This window comes from Pseudophryne corroboree, chromosome 1 (assembly GCF_028390025.1).
Source record: "Pseudophryne corroboree isolate aPseCor3 chromosome 1, aPseCor3.hap2, whole genome shotgun sequence".
NCBI classification, from domain to species: domain Eukaryota; kingdom Metazoa; phylum Chordata; class Amphibia; order Anura; family Myobatrachidae; genus Pseudophryne; species Pseudophryne corroboree.
In genome coordinates this window covers 317,017,863-317,037,356 of record NC_086444.1, presented here as the reverse complement: position 1 = coordinate 317,037,356, position 19,494 = coordinate 317,017,863, and the positions used below count along the sequence as shown (strand labels likewise).

The following is a 19,494-nucleotide window of genomic DNA, read 5'->3' as shown; positions in this document are numbered from 1 at the left end:
AGTGTGAGCAGTGCACTCAGCACAGATATATCATGCAGCAGTGCAGCACACTGAGTGAGCACAGATATGGTGGAGCGTTTTTTTTCAGGCAGAGAAACAACGGATTAAACTCAAAACCCTGCACTGTACTCCCTAACAGCTGCTCCCCGTCCCCAATCCTCCCCACAATTATAACTAACTAAGTTCTAATATAATACAACGGACTCGGAGAGGACGCCAGCCACGTCCTCTCCCTATCAATCTCAATGCACGTATGAAAATGGCGGCGACGCGCGGCTCCTTATATAGAATCCGAGTCTCGCGAGAATCCGACAGCGGGATGATGACGTTCGGGCGCGCTCGGGTTAACCGAGCAAGGCGGGAGGATCCGAGTCGCTCGGACCCGTGTAAAAAAAAGGTGAAGTTCGGGCGGGTCGGATTCCGAGGATCCGAACCCGCTCATCACTAATAATAACACACTTTTTTAAATAACCCAGTTGTTTCTCTCTTGTGAAGACATTATTATTATTACATTTTATTTATAGGGCACCACAAGTATTTTTGCAGCACCGTACATACGAGCTAGTAGTTACCTAATCATTTTATTTGTTCCTCTAAAATAACGGATTGTGCCCGAATTATTTTGTTCGCAATGCTGATGTTCACGCAACTGAGCGATTATCGGTAGGTACTTTTGCAATGCTGCTCACAGTGAGGATTTCTTAGCAGAAGGACTGACAAGAAGGGACTGTTTGGGGGAGGTAACGGGGAGTGACGGCAAAACCACGTGTGTCACGGCTGTTTTTGGGGTGCGTTTCTACCCTCAGTTACAATCATGTACGTAGAGAAACATCGCACTTGCGTTGCTACTGCCCCTGCCCATCTGCATGACCATACCCTCTCGGGAAGTCGATGTTCCTTGTTTCTGCGTTGATGCTGCGTATGTGTACGCAGTTGCTGAGGACGTTGCAATAGCTCCAGTTGGTGCCTCTATTGTTTTTTCGGTGGCAGCTTCACTTGTGATGATTAGCAAGTCCGTAGGCTGAATAATGGCAGCTGCATAGGGATATGTGTACAAATCTGAATCAGGCCCATTGTCTGGTGGAGCTTCAACAAACATCTTTCTAACCACTACCCTGTAGTTAGTAATACCACTGTCAGCTATTACTTAAGATACAGTACCTGATTATGGGATAATTATACCCAGATATTTGTTAATGTGTAACGTAACATGGACGTAAATGTATACTGACATATATTTCACTACAAAGAACTTTCTTACAATTATTTTAAGGGTGTGCTCTTCAAAGCATGGTATACATTACTATCACACATTGCTGTGCTTACCACTAGGGGGCAATTTATAAATCAATATTGTATAAAAATAAATATGACTGCAATATGTCGACTCTGACGGCCACAATTGTTAAGAAAGAAAAAAACATGTCAACATGCCTCTTAAGGTGCATACACACGGTGCAATGTAACCTTACAATTTTAACTATATAGTCAAAATTGTAAGGAAAGTTAGTGCAAATCGCACGGTGTGTACACAGCTTGCGATAACGATGCGCGGCCCCGTGGGGTCGGTATTGCAAGAAAAAATAGACTATGCAGGCAAGCCAATCTTGACTATCTGGTTCAAAGTATGCCATAGTCAAAATCGCACATAGCCAAGGCTGCCATCAGACATCGTGGGGCCCAGGACTGACAAAACAGGCAGAGCCCCCCCCCCCCCCCCATCCCTCACCCCCCAAAAAAAATCTATATATAAAAAAATTCTAAAATGTAGAGGGACATTTTCAATCAGCAATGGGCAGTAGCAGGCAGCGGCGGGCTTCAGGGGCGGACTGGGGTGGAAAACCAGCCTGGAAAATTTCTGGGAGCAGCCCTAAATGTGGGTGGGATCTTTGGAGGGGGCGGGGTCTTATACATATACGCACACACACACAGATACAGTATATATATATATATATATATATATACACACACATACATACATACATACATACATACAGGTGTCCCCATGGACGGAAGGAACAGGCGGCACTCATCTGGTCTTATAGGCAGAAAGCTGGTGTTTTTATTATTCCAACGTTTCAAGGCCAAGTGGCCTTTTCAACAGGTACTATATATAGTTCAGTAGAAATAAGGCGGCATTCTAGAGACTTGAATCAGTGTAAAATGGTTGTGTATATTAAATCAGTAGTTCTCAACCCCGGTCCCCAAGTACCCCCAACAACATGTTTTTCAGGTCTCCTCACAGGATTGCAAGTGAAATAATTTGCTCCACCTGTGGATCTTTTATAATGTGTCAGTGAGTAATGAATACACCTGTTCAACTGCTAGGTGACCTGGAAAACATGAACTGTTGGGGGTACTTGAGGAACGAGGTTGAGAATCACTGTATTAAATCAATGTTTTGAGGCACGGGGGCCCCGTCATTAGGACACACAACAACAGTGAATAAGTGAAGTGTATATATATATATATATATATATACACATACACACACACACACACACACACACACACACTGCTCAAAAAAATAAAGGGAACACTTAACACAATGTAACTCCAAGTCAATCACACTTCTGTGAAATCAAACTGTCCACTTAGGAAGCAACACTGATTGACAATCAATTTCACATGCTGTTGTGCAAATGGAATAGACAACAGGTGGAAATTATAAGCAATTAGCAAGACACCCCCAATAAAGGAGTTGTTCTGCAGGTGGTGACCACAGACCAATTCTCAGCTCCTATGCTTTCTGGCTGATGTTTTGGTCACTTTTGAAACCTGGCGGTGCTTTCACTCTAGTGGTAGCATGAGACGGAGTCTATAACCCACACAAGTGGCTCAGGTAGTGCAGCTCATCCAGGATGGCACATCAATGTGAGCTGTGGCAAGAAGGTTTGCTGTGTCTGTCAGCATAGTGTCCAGAGCATGGAGGCGCTACCAGGAGACAGGCCGGTACATCAGGAGACGTGGAGGAGGCCGTAGGAGGGCAACAACCCAGCAGCAGGACCGCTACCTCCGCCTTTTTGCAAGGAGGAACAGGAGCACTGCCAGAGCCCTACAAAATGACCTCCAGCAAGCCACAGATGTGCATGTGTCTACTCAAACGATCAGAAACAGACTCCATGAGGGTGGTATGTGGGCCCGACGTCCACAGGTGGGGGTTGTGCTTACAGCCCAACACTGTGCAGGATGTTTGGCATTTGCCAGAGAACACCAAGATTGGCAAATTTGCCACTGGCGCCCTGTGTTCTTCACAGATGAAAGCAGGTTCTCACTGAGCACGTAACAGACGTGACAAAGTCTGGAGACGCCAAGGAGAACGATCTGCTGCCTGCAACATCCTCCAGCATGACCGGTTTGGCAGTGGGTAAGTAATGGTATGGGGTGGCATTTCTTGGGGGGGTCGCACAGCCCTCCATGTGCTCGCCAAAGGTAGCCTGACTGCCATTAGGTACGGAGATGAGATACTCAGACCCCTTGTGAGACCATATGCTGGTGCGGTTGGCCCTGGGTTCCTCCTAATGCAAGACAATGCTAGACCTCATGTGGCTGGAGTGTGTCAGCAGTTCCTGCAAGACGAAGGCATTGATGCTATGGACTGGCCCGCCCGTTCCCCAGACCTGAATCCAATTGAGCACATCTGGGATATTATGTTTCGCTCCATCCACGTTGCACCACAGACTGTCCAGGAGTTGGCGGATGCTTTAGTCCAGGTCTGGGAGGAGATCCCTCAGGAGATCATCCGCCACCTCATCAGGAGCATGCCCAGGCATAGTAGGGAGGTCATACAGGCACGTGGAGGCCACACACACTACTGAGCCTCATTTTGACTTGTTTTAAGGACATTACATCAAAGTTGGATCAGCCTGTAGTGTGTTTTTCCAATTTAATTTTGAGTGTGACTTCAAATCCAGACCTCCATGGGTTAATAAATTTGATTTCCATTGATAATTTTTGTGTGATTTTGTTGTCAGCACATTTTCATTCATTCAGATCTAGGATGTGTTATTTTAGTGTTCCCTTTATTTTTTTGAGCAATGTATATCTGTGTATGAGCCGCAATCTCGGGTCTTATTATAAATAACAGGACATCACCCCATCAGTGACAGCAACGTTTCAGTTTAATTTAAAAACCGTCTTCAGGCTTACATTATGTAAGCCTGAAGACGGTTTTTAAATTAAACCGAAACATTGCTGTCACTGACGGGGTGATGTCCTGTTATTTATAATAAAACCCGAGAGTGCCGCTCATACACAAAGATATGCAAGCATCATTGCCAGAGAGGGCACTGGGCGCTCATAACTTTATCTGTTTGGAGTGCCAGGCTCCACACACACACACACACACACACACACACGTAAATGCATATATATTTGGTGGCTCCAGCATCTGATACAACCATTACACATATTCAATTGCAGACCTATTTGAGGAGTAACTTGCCGCCCACTGTGCCCCAGGCATGGAGGGGTCTAACATGCATGCCAGCAGCCCCCGGCCAGGGCACATTAACTCTTTGCTGGCTGTACATTATTCAGGGCACTGCCAAAATGCACAGATAAGCTGCTGGTACCTGGAACACAGCACAAGATCCCAAACGACACTGAGCAGAGTAACTGAGGTGTAATAACATCTGGGAGTCGGGAGGACGTTCCTTTTCCTTCTAGTGTTTGTTTAGCCTCAGCGGTGCCAGCCGGTGATTGGCTGGCTCTGCTGTCAGCCATCAAATAGTGAGAGGGCTGTATTTCGTGGCATCTGATTGGCTGCAGCTGCTGTCATTCAGGCCAGCTGGGAGGGTGGAACTGCTATTGGCCCAGCTATACTGCAGAGCTATCAACCGTCACTGGGAAGTTAAGGGGCCGGGCCGTGAGATATGCGCTGCGCCGCCGTGCCTGTTCTTGCTAAACAGTCACCCAGCCGGACCTCACCTCTGTTGCCGCTAACACACACGGCCTCAAAGGCACACAGCTCATCGTTGGCCAGTCAGTGCTTGTAAAGTGCGGCTGCGGTGACGTCCACTGTCTGAGAATGGGCCGCGGCAGCTAATGAGGGAGGGGTCCTGGGGGAGTTCAAGGGAAATTGCATAGTCAAAATCAGAAATACAACCATGTGTATGCACCTTTAGGCATACATGCCGATATCCTGGCTGCTCTCTCCGGGAGAGAGCAGCCAGGCTGGCTCAGCAGGGGGGTGGGGCAGGGTTATGACTCTTGAAGGGGGCAGGATGGAGGCGTGTTTACCGTGATCGTGTCATTGTAGCCACACACCCCGCTCTGTTCTGCCGATATTACCGGCATTATACTGCAGGGGGTGTGGCTATGATACAACAAATATGGGGGGTCATTCCGAGTTGTTCGCTCGTTATTTTTTTGTCGCAACGGAGCGATTAGTCGCTAATGCGCATGCGCAATGTCCGCAGTGCGACTGCGCCAAGTAAATTTGCTATGCAGTTAGGTATTTTACTCACGGCATTACAAGGTTTTTTCTTCGTTCTGGTGATCGTAATGTGATTGACAGGAAGTGGGTGTTTCTGGGCGGAAACAGGCCGTTTTATGGGTGTGTGCGAAAAAACGCTACCGTTTCTGGGAAAAACGCGGGAGTGGCTGGAGAAACAGAGGAGTGTCTGGCCGAACGCTGGGTGTGTTTGTGACGTCAAACCAGGAACGAAACTGACTGAACTGATCGCAGATGCCGAGTAAGTGTGGAGCTACTCAGAAACTGCTAAAAAGTGTCTATTCGCAATATTGCGAATCTTTCGTTCGCAATTTTGATAAGCTAAGATTCACTCCCAGTAGGCGGCGGCTTAGCGTGTGCAAAGCTGCTAAAAGCAGCTTGCGAGCTAACAACTCGGAATGAGGGCCATGGTCCTTTAAAGAGAACAAAGGACCAAAAAAGCAACTGTAAGCCTTTTTCTGGGCACACTTGAAAAAATTGAAATGATGAAATTATTAAGACATAACTTTTATTAATGTATACTTGCCGAGAATTACCTTCCAACCCCATGTGATGCAACTTAACCTAGATGCTTTCCATACCTCCCCCACTAATTGACAGGCTGCGCTCTTACATAAGTACTGGCAGCGGGGAACTCCGAGAGCAGGCGACCATGTGATCAAGCTCTCGGAGCGAAACGCGCGTCACTTCCGGTTCCGGCGCCCAAACTTCCGGTCGCACGGACTGCGGCCGCCGGCGCCTCACTCCTCGATTCCTGCTCTGTCCACCGGTCTGAGGGTCTCCTGAACAGGTTGGGTAAGAAAAATGGGTTCCTCTTGCCCAAACCACAGCTCCCCCGTGTTCTCCCATAAAGTCCACCATATACTTCCCTAGCTAATAGGGGAAAGCTGATTAATTCAAATTAATGTGATGCATTTTGTGCTTAATATTTCCTTGTGGTGCATGATTGCTGGACAAGGGGGGAGACAGAGAAACCCTCTCACAAGGGACGGCAGTAACTGCAAATTATAAATCATTATTAGAGAATTAGGGTTTTTTGTACCTCAGACGTATTTTCCATTGTCCTGATTATTGTGGGCGCTACAAAGCCCTCCTGTTTCTTAGATTATTTGAGAGCAAATGGTAGAGTTTGATCTTGGAAATTCCAACCCCAAGACCTCACAGTTATTATTTTTGCCTCAAATCACCATTGATTAGATCATTTAGTCACAATTTAGCAATTTATTTCATCAATATTCTCTGATACTAACAAAAACTGGTACTTATCCCATTCTCTGATATAAACATAGCCTGGTACTCATTCTGTGATTGACTTCCTGGGTCCCAACATAATCGGTTGACGGTGCGCCTAGGAGACGAATCTACCTACGGTCAGACCGCACTGAGTATGCCCAAACTCGTCTGATCTTGGAAGCCAAGCACTGCAGGGCCTGGTCAGTACGTGGATGGGGAACCACCAGGGAATACTAGGTACCGTAGGTATTTTACTCTCCAGCAGCTAAAACATTTTGGGACCCAGTGTATCAACCTGGTCTCAAGTTGCAGCATTTATTAGACTATATCGAGGTAGTGACCTCACTCATACAAAATTCTGACCATAGAGGATATATATGATTCATTTTTTTGAATGAGGCTTTATTTATTTTCGCTCACTTAAATCATTATCTTCCCTATGACAGGTACATTCGTACTTATGAACACCTTTGTTCTTTAATTATTGACGCCAGCTCTCGCTTTTTCCTAAAGTATACATTAATAAAAGTTATGTCTTAATAATTCCATCATTTCAATTTTTTCAAGTGTGCCCAGGAAAAGGCTTATAGTTGCTTTTTTGGTCCTTTGTTCTCTTTAAAGGACCATATTTGTTGTTTCATAGTTGTCATAACTATCTTCCGGGAGCACCACCAACCATTTGCTGAACGCATCATTCTAGTAGGCGCTCATGTTGGTTTAACTATAATATTTCTAACTTATTGTAAAATAATTGTTATATCCTGTGCAGATTTACTTCTTTTTGGTGTGGCTATGATGACACGATTCAGCAAGAATCACGTCATCAACTGTTCGGACCGCCCACTTTGCTCACTAAGTGGGTGGCCGGGCAGAGGGGGACCTTCAGAATCAGGAGACTTGCCTGTTCTTCCGGGGGACCGGGAGGGCCATCCGATTTTCGGGATCCTCCCGGCCATTCCGGGAGAGTAGGCAAGTATGCTCTTAGGAACAATGCAAACTACTGTCTCTTACTTACATACTGTATTTAACATGCTTAGATCCTAACAATGATTTATCATTATCATAAATATAGATAAATAATTGTGACATAAAATACAGGATCTGTTACAGGTAAATGATCTAGTATTCAAAATGATCTATATTCTCAGTTTTGTAGATTAGGGCAGTGGTTCCCAAACTGTGTGCCTAGGCACCGTGGGGTGCCTCGGAGCACTTGCAGAGGTGCATTGGGTTGGTGTTCCAGGACCAAATCAAAATATTTTACCAACTACAATCCTCAAGACCTCTAAGAACAAAATGCAACCAATTTTGTATAAAACTATTTACATTGTGATTTACATGTGATTGTACATACCTGTTTGTCACTTTGCTCTATCATGCACAGCTAACACACAGCGTAACAAAGCCAGTAAATAGGCACCTGAACTTTTAACTTGAACAAGTGAAACCTTACACTCTCAGCCTAGATAACACTGGTTTCATCTCAAACTAACTATGTTCAACAAATTGATTTTCTGCATTGCTCTTCATGGAGTATTCATAAAGACCATTGCATCATTCAGTCTCCCAGCAACTCAGCCCTCTGTACATGTTGCCCCCTCAATTCTACACGCCCCTCTTATTAGCACTCATGAGCTTTTTACTTCCCTATACTCATTGACAATAACATCTACAACCTCTCACCATAAAAAACTTTCACAAACCTCTGACACCCACATTTATCTCTCTCTTCTGCTTCTGATAGCTGGTGAATTTCACCAAATCCACGACCCAGCCACCTGCTTCGCTCACATTCACCTGATTCACAGCAACAAAGAAATCCAGCTAACCTCATAAACATCACGTCTTCCATCACCTTCCAGATCACTAAAGTGTGCCTTATGGAATGCACCCTCTGTTTGTAACAAATTAACATCCATCCATGACCTCTTCATATCCAACAACATCAATCTGCTGGCTATAACAGAAACCTGGCTCACAATCTGACACAGCCTCCCCTGCAGCACTGGCACATGGTGGTCTCCACTTTACACACACCTCCAGACCCGATAACCATAAAGGAGGAGGAGTTGGACTTTTACTTTCCCAATCTTTTGCATACACTGTTCTACCACAGGTTCCATCACTCACATTTACATCATTTGAAGTACATTCCATTAGGGTTTACTCTCCTTTCTCTCTGCGTGTTGCAGCTATCTACCGCCCACCTGGGCATCCAAAACTATTTTTGGAAGATTTTTCTGCCTGGCTCCCTCACTTCCTATTCTCTGACATCTCCACCATTATCATGGGTGATTTCAATATTGCTATTGATTGTCCAAAATCTGCTGCGCACGCCTGCAAACTACTCTCTCTAACCTCCTCTCTTGGCCTCTCCCAATGGACTGACTCCTCTACTCATCAGGCGGGCCACTGCCTTGATCTAGTATTCACCAGACTATGCTCCATCTCTGAACTCACTAACACTCCTTTCCCCCTCTCAGATCACAACCTTATCACCTGCATGCTCTCCTCTGTTAATTCAAACCCTGTGTTGCTGAAGTCCTCCAATCTTCCTCAAATCCGCAGAAATATTAACACAATTAATCTTCAAGAACTTTCCACTTCACTCCAACAACTGCTTTCACCTATTTCTGCATTCACCTCCCCTGAGATGGCTGTATCACACCTTAATGAGACTCTAGAACTAGCCCTTGATGAAGTGGCTCCAGCTACCCATCACACTCCATGTAGGCCTAGATGTCAACCATGGCACTCCAAATTAACAAGACAACTACAAAAACTCACACGAAAACTTGAACGTCAGTGGCGTAAATCTCGTATTTCAAGTGACTTCCTCACATATAAGACTGTCTACCATTCTTATAAAAATGCCCTGGACACTGCCAAACAAACATATTTCCAAACTCTTATCTCTGCTCAAGCCTCTAACCCCAAACGACTCTTTAATACATTTAAATCACTTCTGAATCATCCCGCACCTACCCCACCCGCCACTATCAAGGCACAGGATCTTGCTTCCTACTTCAAGGAGAAGATTGATAAGATCCGAGATGAAATGGTATGCTCTTCGGCAGCCAGTGACCTGCTCCGTTCTTTACCTGAACCCTCTGGCACTCTTTCTTCATTTGATCCCACAAATGAAGATGAACTATTATCACTCTTCTCATCCTGCTTCTCTACTACCTCTCCTCTTGATCCTTTACCCTCACAAATAAGTAAAGCTCTGTCTCTGGTGCTCATCCCTACCTTAACTAACATCTGTAATCTCTCTCTCTCTACTGGTATTTTTCCTTCACTCTTCGAGCATGCAGTGATTACTCCCATTTAAAAAAAACAAAATTCTGACCCTAATGCTCTCTCAAACTACCGCCCTATCTCTCAGCTCCCTTGTCTCTCTAAGCTACTTGAGAGACTTGCCTACACTCGACTCACACACTTTCTTAACTCATACACTTTGTTGGACCCACTTCAGTCAGGCTTCCGTTCCCAACATTCCACAGAGACAGCACTGACTAAAGTGGTTAATGATTTGGTCACTACGAAGTCTAAAGGCCACTACTCACTACTTATTCTTCTAGATCTATATGCTGCATTTGACACTGTAGACCACTTTCTTCTCATACAGACACTACAATCCCTAGGTCTTAAAGACGCAGCCCTTTCTTGGTTCCTATCGTACCTATCTAATCGCTCCTTCAGTGTTCGCTTCTCTGAATCTACCTCCTCTTCACTACCTCTTTCAGTTGGAGTACCGCAAGGCTCAGTCTTGGGTCCTCTGCTTTTCTCAATCTATACCTCATCTCTTGGTAAACTAATCAGCTCTTTTGGTTTTCAGTATCATCTGTACGCAGATGACACTCAAATTTACCTATCCTCCCCTGACTTGTCCCTATCTGTACTGGACCGTGTCACTGAATGCCTTTCTGCCATTTCATCCTGGATGACATCTCGCCACCTCAAACTGAATATTTCAAAGACAGAGTTAATTATATTTCCACCAGCCAATAGTAGGTATCAACCTGATATCTCTATCACTGTTGAAAACTCAACTATCTACCCTACCCCACAAGCTCGCTGCCTAGGTGTCATCCTTGACTCTGATCTGTCCTTTGTTCCCCACATTCAATCTGTCTCAAGATCATGTTACATGCATCTAAAAAACATATCCAAAATATGACCATACCTTACACAAGACACTGCTAAAACTCTAATACACGCTCTCATTATCTCCCGCATTGATTATTGCAATAGTCTCCTAACTGGTCTTCCCAAAACGAGACTCTCACCACTACAATCCATTCTGAATGCAGCGGCGAGGCTTATCTTCCTCGCTAGACGTTCATCGTCTGCAGATCCACTCTGTCAGTCCCTCCATTGGTTACCTGTACTCTACCGCATTCAATATAAAATACTTTTACTCACACACAAGGCCATTAACCAAACTATACCAACGTACATCACTTCGCTTATCACAAAATATCTCCCATGAGAGAAAGTCCATGGGAGAACTGCACACTGGAATCACTGAAGACAATTGAAGCACTTACATCTTTCCACCCCAGGAACAGGATATTTATACGGAATTTCATCTACTATGTTTGACGTGAATACTGACAACACCACACACCTTGACAAAGGCCCCCAGAGGGCAGAAACGCATTGGTGACTGATTGGAGGGACCTACTGGAGCCAGAGGGAACACGCTGATTGCTGCTATATACCCCGGGGAGCTACATTGCAAACGCTGTTTGGGTGGGCCATTGTGACACCCCACAACCTCTGGTACGTGGGTCCACTAATCTGTGGTGGATTTTAAATTGCTATTTTGATCAAGACGTCTAGTGTTTTTTTAACAAATACTTTTTCTGCACTTTATGAATAAATAATTTTTATACCTAAACTCAAGCAATACTTCACTATATATTGATTTTTTTTCCTACTCATGTAAACTTTTTACCTGGATGGAGAGGTAAAGGTGAACTAGGGAAGAACCAATATTGGAATCTACAGAATAAAGGAAGGGATACTACAAGCGTAATTGGGTGGGCACTGTTGACACCCCACTAAGTCCGGTACGTAGGTCCGCCGCACTGAGGCGGATTAAAATTTCTTTTACATTATATCCATATGTGATTGAAATTTCTGATAATCCATTTGATCCCTACGGGACTTCACTATTTACTATTTCTTTCTTTGAGGACATCGTGCTATATCAGAACAAGGAAGTACTGCTGATAAACTGTCCAGTGAGGAGAACTTTCCCTTTCTACACAAAGGACTATTACCCGTAGTGACCCAGGGAGCGCACCCCAGCAAAACTATAGAATTAGGATTGAACTTTTTTGGGAAATTGATAACCATCCCAGCTGGGAGACTGCAGCACCTCTGAACTGAAGCGCCATCTGTACATTTGGTTCTGTGTACAACCCGACCTCTGAGCTCTTCACAAGACCTGCGTCTCTCATCCACACTCATTACTCGCTCCCACTCACGACTGCAGGACTTTCATCGGGCTGCACCCACTCTGTGGAATGCCCTACCACGCACAATAAGACTCTCCTCTAGTCTCCAAACCTTCAAGCGTTCCCTGAAAACTCACCTCTTTAGGCAAGCGTATCAAATTCCAGAACCGCCCACATAACTTTCATAAACCTTCCTATCTAATTGCATCCACTCTGTACAGTCCACACATATCCTCACATGTCTTCTCATTCTATGCAATAGATAGGCATATGTACACAAGGAAAGGTGCTATTTCCCTATAGATTGTAAGCTTGCGAGCAGGGCCTTCCTACCTCTATAACTGTTATCACCCAGTTTGTTATTGTTATTTCAAATTGTAAAGCGCAACGGAATTTGCTGCGCTATATAAGAAACTGTTAATAAATAAATAATATTTATGGTCAAACGATAGACAAAACCAGTGCTAGTAGCTGCCAATCATAAACGTGTACAATCAGAAGCACTGTACATAGGGGGTCATTCCGAGTTGATCGCTCGCTAGCAGTTTTTAGCAGACGTGCAAACGCATAGTCGCCGCCCAAGGGGGAGTGTATTTTCGCTTTGCAGAAGTGCCTGTGCAGCAGAGCGCCTGCAAACACATTTTGTGCAGAACAAGACCAGCCCTGTAGTTACTTATCCTGTGCGATGATTGCTGTGACGAGTGACACGGTAATGACGCCAGAAACCCGCCCAGCAAACGGCCAGCCACGCCTGCGTTTTTCCTACCACTCCCAGAAAATGGTTAGTTGACACCCAGAAACTCCCTCTTCCTGTCAGTCTCCTTGCAATCGGCTGTGTGACTGAATGCGTCGCTAGAACCTGTGCAAAACCACAATGCTCTTTGTACCCGTATGTCACGCATGCGCATGGCGGTGCATACCCATGCGCAAATTAGCCATTTTTTTCACTGATCGTTATGCAGCGAACAACGACAGCTAGCGATCAACTTGGAATGACCCCCATAATCACGTAACTGACCCTAAAATGACAAGTGGGTATAATTTTTTTAAATGTCAAATTTTTTCCAAACTTATTGATAAAAACTTTTATTCTAGGGGTGCCGCGGAAAAAAATGCTGATGCTCTAGGGCGTCGTGATTCAAGAAAGTTTGGGAACCAGTGGATTAAGGAGTTTTCTGCAATTTGAACACCATGCCTAACAGCTCCTGAACTACATGTATTTTTGCTCTTGACATCACCTCCACATTAGATTATATGCAGGGCATTTTGGTGACTTTAGTAGGTGGCTCTTCATGATCACATCAGTGTGTATGACATAACTTAGTAGCAGCAAACACATACGTTTTTCCATATTGCCTTTTGGAACTTTCTGCATAATGGGATTCTGTATAAAAGATCACATACTTGTATATGTAATTGTACACAACATATTACATCACTGCACTGTGATGATATTAAGGCTAAAAAACGTTACAACATAATCAATCTATGTGTTCAAACCTATTCCATATATGGTATTGAAGATTGACTCTTATGGGTCCCATACATCTAAGATCATGTACTGGGGCAATGCCCTGATCCTGGCAGCCATCGATGGTCAGCGATCCGTCAGGGGATCGGGGGAATTTAAACATGTTTTAAAATCCCAATCCCCTGTCCCAACTGTTTTCATATGTGATCGGGGAATCTGGCATTTTTTAAAAATTTTATTTCCCAGATCCCCTGACTGGTCGCCAATCATCTATGGCCGCTGATTGGCAGATCCTGTCGGCAGGTCAGCGTTTCTCTCAGGGTCAGGGTATAGCCTCTTAGATGTATGGGGGCCATTAGTTTACTTTCCAGAACATCTACATGCAGGACATAAGGACACAATTTTTTTTTTTTATAAACAAGTTTTATTAAAGCATCAAGTGTCACCTAAGTAGTTAACACAATGAACAATATTTTAAGTAGATATAACGAAAAAGGGTACAGAGGCAATGTATAATGTATGGAGTCATTATAGAAAGAAAAATAAAGAACTAGACAGCTTCAGCATACAGAGATTAACTGTAATAAGAGACAAGGGGGCAGATGTATTAAACCTGGAAAAGTGATAAAACGTGATAAGCGGAAGGTGATAATGCACCAGACAATCACTGCGAGTTTGAAAAATGACAGTTAGGAGCTGATTGGCTGGTGTGTTATCACCGTGCACTTATCACTGCTTTATCACTTCTCCAAGCTTAATACATCTGCCCCAAGATAACATAAAAGTTTTATAAAAACAACAAAGGAAAGTGTCTCACCCTCTCCCCCATCCCCACAGGACATATGTTGTTTTAGCAATAACGTATATATTGCTAGAGGCGTAGAGCTCTACTGCGCAGACTCCATATTGATCATCCAGGGAGGCTTCATTCCTTGTACCAAGATGGCCACCCACCTAGGTGCTGCACATGTGCAGCGCCATCTTGCCACTTTGTTAGACAGTCACAGTGGGAGACAGTTTTCCACTTAGCTCCAGAGAGTCCTGTAAGATATTGCATTCTCCAACGTGATTATCTGCATTAGAGCACCACTATCCGGTTCTGCATACACTCACCTGATGTAGAGCTGTATGACATCCCACTCCACTCAAACTCTAGTCTGTCTGCTGTATCTAAAAAAGTGGTTCTCTCTGCTGTATCTGAAAAAGGGGTGCTCTCTCTCTCTCTGCTGTATCTGAAAAAAGGGGTGCTCTCTGCTGTATCTGACAACTGAATGCTCTCACTGCTGTATCTGAAAAAGGGGTGCTCTCTCTGCTGTATCTGAAAAGGGGTGGTCTCTTTGTCTGCTGTATCTAAAAAAAGGGGTGCTCTATGCTATATCTGAAAAAGGGGGGTTCTCTGCTGTATCTAAAAAAGGGGTGCTCTGTCTGCTGTATCTAAAAAAGGGGTGCTCTGTCTGTCCATCCAGGGGCTCTGCCCCAATGTAATATTAAAATAATAAAAGCTAAAAGCCTAAAATTAAAATAAAATATATATTTTTTTGTTTGTCCTGTACCCCAGTGTACTATGCAATGTTTATTTTATTTTCATAAGTACTGTGACACTGCCGGTCAGACAGTAGTATATTATTTCCTACTCATACACGTATTGTGCAATGCTGTTGGTGAAGACCACCGCAGTGTGTAATTATTATTATATACATTTCTGACTCATTTGTGAGACGCTGTCAGTGAAGTCAACCACAGTGTGTAATTATTCTATACATTTTTTACTCATTTGTGCGACGCTGTTGGTGAAGTCAACCTCAGTGTGTAATTAATATATATATTTCTGACTCATTTGTGCGACACTGTCGGTGAAGGTCAACCCCACTTTGTGTTGATAGAAATGGAGGCTACTACTAGTGCTGAAGCTGCTGCCGCTAGTCATGCCTAAGCATATGATGTTGATGGACTTGCATTGGCAAAGGCAGATGCCCAGGGGCATAGAGGGCTTAAGTCAGGGTATGTAAAATCATTTATTTTTAGAGTGGTAAAGAAAAAGAAATCAAAAAGAAAGTTAGCTGCAGAGGCAGTAAGACAAACTGCGCATTCAGAATCGGAACTATCAGACATTCTTGAGGAACGTTTAGGTGTGTCCACGTCAGCTGGCATTTCTCACACTGTCCTCATAGAGAAGCCTCTTTCACCTCCTTCCACCATTTCTGACCCATCTGCACATGTGGGGAGCAGTACAAGAAAGATGATGATGTATCTGGCGAGGAGGGTGATGAATCTCATGAGGATGACATAATACAAATTGAGGTTTCTTGTGTGGAAGTGGGACAGGATGAGGTGGACATATTATTTGTACTATCTGACAGTGAGGAAACATAGAATTTGACGGCAGATAACAACCACTTGGCCCATCTAGTCTGCCCCTATTTTTCTCTCCTTTGAAGAATTCTTCCCTCCTGAACTTTGTTAAGACCCTTGGTATATTTAAAAATTTCTATCATGCCCCCCCCCCCCCCCCCCCACACACACACACACACTTTCCTTTCTCTTCTCCAAACTATACATGTTAAGATCTTTTAGCCTTTCCGGGTAAGTTATGTGATGTAGGCCATGCACCATTTTAGTTGCCCTTCTTTGTACACTCTCTGATGTATTTATATCATTCTGGAGATATGGTCTTCAGAACTGGACACAGTATTCCAGATGAGGCCGTACCAATGACCTATACAGTGGCATTATTACTTCTTTTTTCCTGCTACTGATTCCTCTCCCTATGCAACCAAGCATATGACTTGCCTTTCTCATTGTTTTGTTGCATTGCTTTCCTGCCTTTAAGTCACTTGAAATTGTGATTCCTAAATATCTTTCCTCCTCAGTAGTTTCCATTATAGTACCCTTGACACTATATTTAGCCTTTGGGTTTTTGAGACCCAAGTGCACGATTTTGCATTTTTTAGCATTAAACTGTAGTTGCCACGTTCTTGACCATTTCCCAAGCCTACCTAGGTCATCAATCATTTGTTTTACCCCTTCCGGTGTGTTTACCCTGTTGCATATCTTTGTATCATCTACAAAAAGGCATACTTTCCCTTCAATACCATTTGCAATGTCACTAACAAAGATATTAAAGAGAACTGGTCCAAGTACAGATCCCTGGGGTACTCCACTGGTAACATTTCCCTCCATAGATTGCACTCCATTTACTACAACTGTCTGTTTCCTATCCTGCAACCAGGTTCTTATCCACTTAACTGTTTTATAATCCACCCCACACTTTCAAGTTTATTTAGCAGTCTGTGATGTGGGACAGTGTCAAATGCCTTACTAAAGTCTAGATATACTACACCTACATCTCCCCCTTGATCTATTATTTTCATCACAGAGTCAAAAAAGTCAATAAGATTTGTTTGGCATGATCTTCCACCAGTAAATCCATGCTGTTTGGATCCTATAAGTTGTTTGATTTAAGATATTCCACAACTCTTTCTTTTAATAGTTTTTCCATTACTTTCCCTACTACTGATGTAAGGCTTACTGGTCTATAGTTGCTTGCTTCTTCCTTGCTTCCCCTTTTGTGCAATGGAACTACATTCACTCTTTTCCAGTCCTCTGGAATGGCACCTGTATTTAGTGACTGGTTAAATAATTCTGTTAGTATACTTGGGTGTATCCCATCTGGCCCCATTGATTTATCTACTTTTAGTTTTGAAAGTTCTGTTAGCACATTCTCCTCTGTAAATGTACTTTCAGCTACCTTATTTTTATGAATGCCCTTGCAACTTAACTGTGGCCCCTTTCCTTCTCCTTCTGTAGTAAATACTGAGCAAAAATAATTGTTTAGGTGATCTGCTATTGCCTTGTCTCCCTCCACCAAATTCTCACTCTGTCTTAAGTCTTTTTATTCCTCTATTTTATTTTCTCCTTTCACTTATATACTTAATTTTTTTTTACCCCCTTTAGCTACTGACTGGGCTATTTTCTCCTCAGCTTCTGCCTTTGCATGTCTGATCACTTTCTTAGCATCCTTCTGTCTGTCAAGGTACACCTCTTTGTTGTTATTATTTTGAGTCTGTTTGTATTTCCTAAAAGCCATCTTTTTTGCTTTCACAGTAGTTGATACTTCTTTTGTGAACCACACTGACTTCCTTTTCCTGGTGCTTTTCCTAATCCTTTTGATACAAAGGTCTATTGCCCTTAGTATTGCACTTTTCAGTTTTTCCCACCTCTCTTGCACTCCTTCCAAGTTCTTCCAGTCCGCCAATGAATCACTTAAATCCGACACCTTTGTTTTTGTGTGACAGGTGTTGGATCCTGTCTATATATTAAACCATACTGCTTGATGATCATTGGATCCCAGGTGCTCACCCACATATATGTGCTATTCTGTCACCATATGTAAGAATTAAATCAAATATTGAGTCTTTGCGAGTGGGCTCCCTCACCAATTGCTTGAGAGATGCTCCCTGTAAGGAATTTAGAAATTTGCCACTTGTAGCTGAACTTGTAAAAGACATCAGGTAAATTAAAGTCTCCCATGATTATGACTTCTCCCTCTAAAGCCATTTTAGTGATGTCCAACAATAGGTTCCTGTCCAAATCCTGCCCCTGGCCTGGTGGTCTATAGATCACCCAGGTGCGAATAACGTCCTTATCCCTGGTTTCTATGGTGTCCCAAAGTGCCTCAGTTTTGTCTTCAATATTTTGTATTAAAGTAGCATTTATGCTTTTTTTCCACATACATTGCTACCCCTCCTCCTATTCTTCCCATTCTATCCCTCCTAAATAAATTGTATCCTGGTATAGCTATGTTCCAGTCATGATTCCTATTGCACCATGACTAGGTATATCCCAATATCCAGGTTATCCCTTAACAGTATTGCAATTAGCTCTGGAATATTGTCTCCTAAGCTCCTAGCATTTGCACACATAGATTTAAGAATTTAGTTTGTGCATCTGTTATTAGTAGCCATGTCCAGACAGTACAAAATAAATGACAAGTGTAAAGTTGAAATTACCTGTTTGGTGATGTTGCTCAGTGTTTGGTATTTGTTTTTTGACTAATCAGGAATCACACTCTGTCCTTTACACCACGATTACACCTCACTATATGTATAGATATAGTCCACCTGACCACAAATGGCCAAATGATCAAAGGAGGTAAACACCTGACAGCATGTAATAATAAACTATGTTTCACTGAGCAACTTCCCCACACATGCAATGCAAATTACAAGCAAATCATTGCATCAAAAAACATACATGAGTTTGCATAAAAGAGAACTGTAGTGAGCAGATTGGTGATGTCTTTTCATAGTTTAAAAAGACAGATAATATGCATAAGATGAATTACATACTTTTGAGGCATTAAGGCAGGCCATATTTGGAAGTGTTGGTGTTTAGTTGTTTCCCTTCTGTTTACCTTCGGTTTAATGCACGTATAACGCTAATATTAGAATAACACTTTTATGTAAGCACTTCTGTGGAAGCACTAATAGCCTACGGCTAACAGCCTTATACTAAACTTTAAATAGTAAAATTTGCCATGTGACTGCAATGATTACAAACTCCTCCCAATACAATCCCACACAAAAGCCAAGGCAATAAATTAGCTTAGACAAACAAGCATTACATACCAACATGGCAGACAACTGAATCTTTACAAAGAGAAAAAAAAACTATTTTTCAATGTACCTAGGTAATACAACATAGCTATGCAATACAATCCTATTTCATTTGCATCCGATGCTAGTAGTGGTAGTTCAATGTACCTAGGTAATACAACACAGCTATGCAATACAATCCTATTTCATTTGCATCCAATGGTAGTAGTGGTAGTTCAATGTACCCGTTGATGAGGAGTGATAATGATGTTGTTT

The 19,494-nt window shown here is 43.2% G+C and overlaps 1 pseudogene; it reads left to right on the top strand.

The window, feature by feature from the left end:
- The first annotated feature begins 6,818 nt into the window (after positions 1–6,818).
- Positions 6,819–6,937, top strand: LOC134943475 (5S ribosomal RNA; annotated as a pseudogene).
- The last annotated feature ends 12,557 nt before the right edge of the window (positions 6,938–19,494 follow it).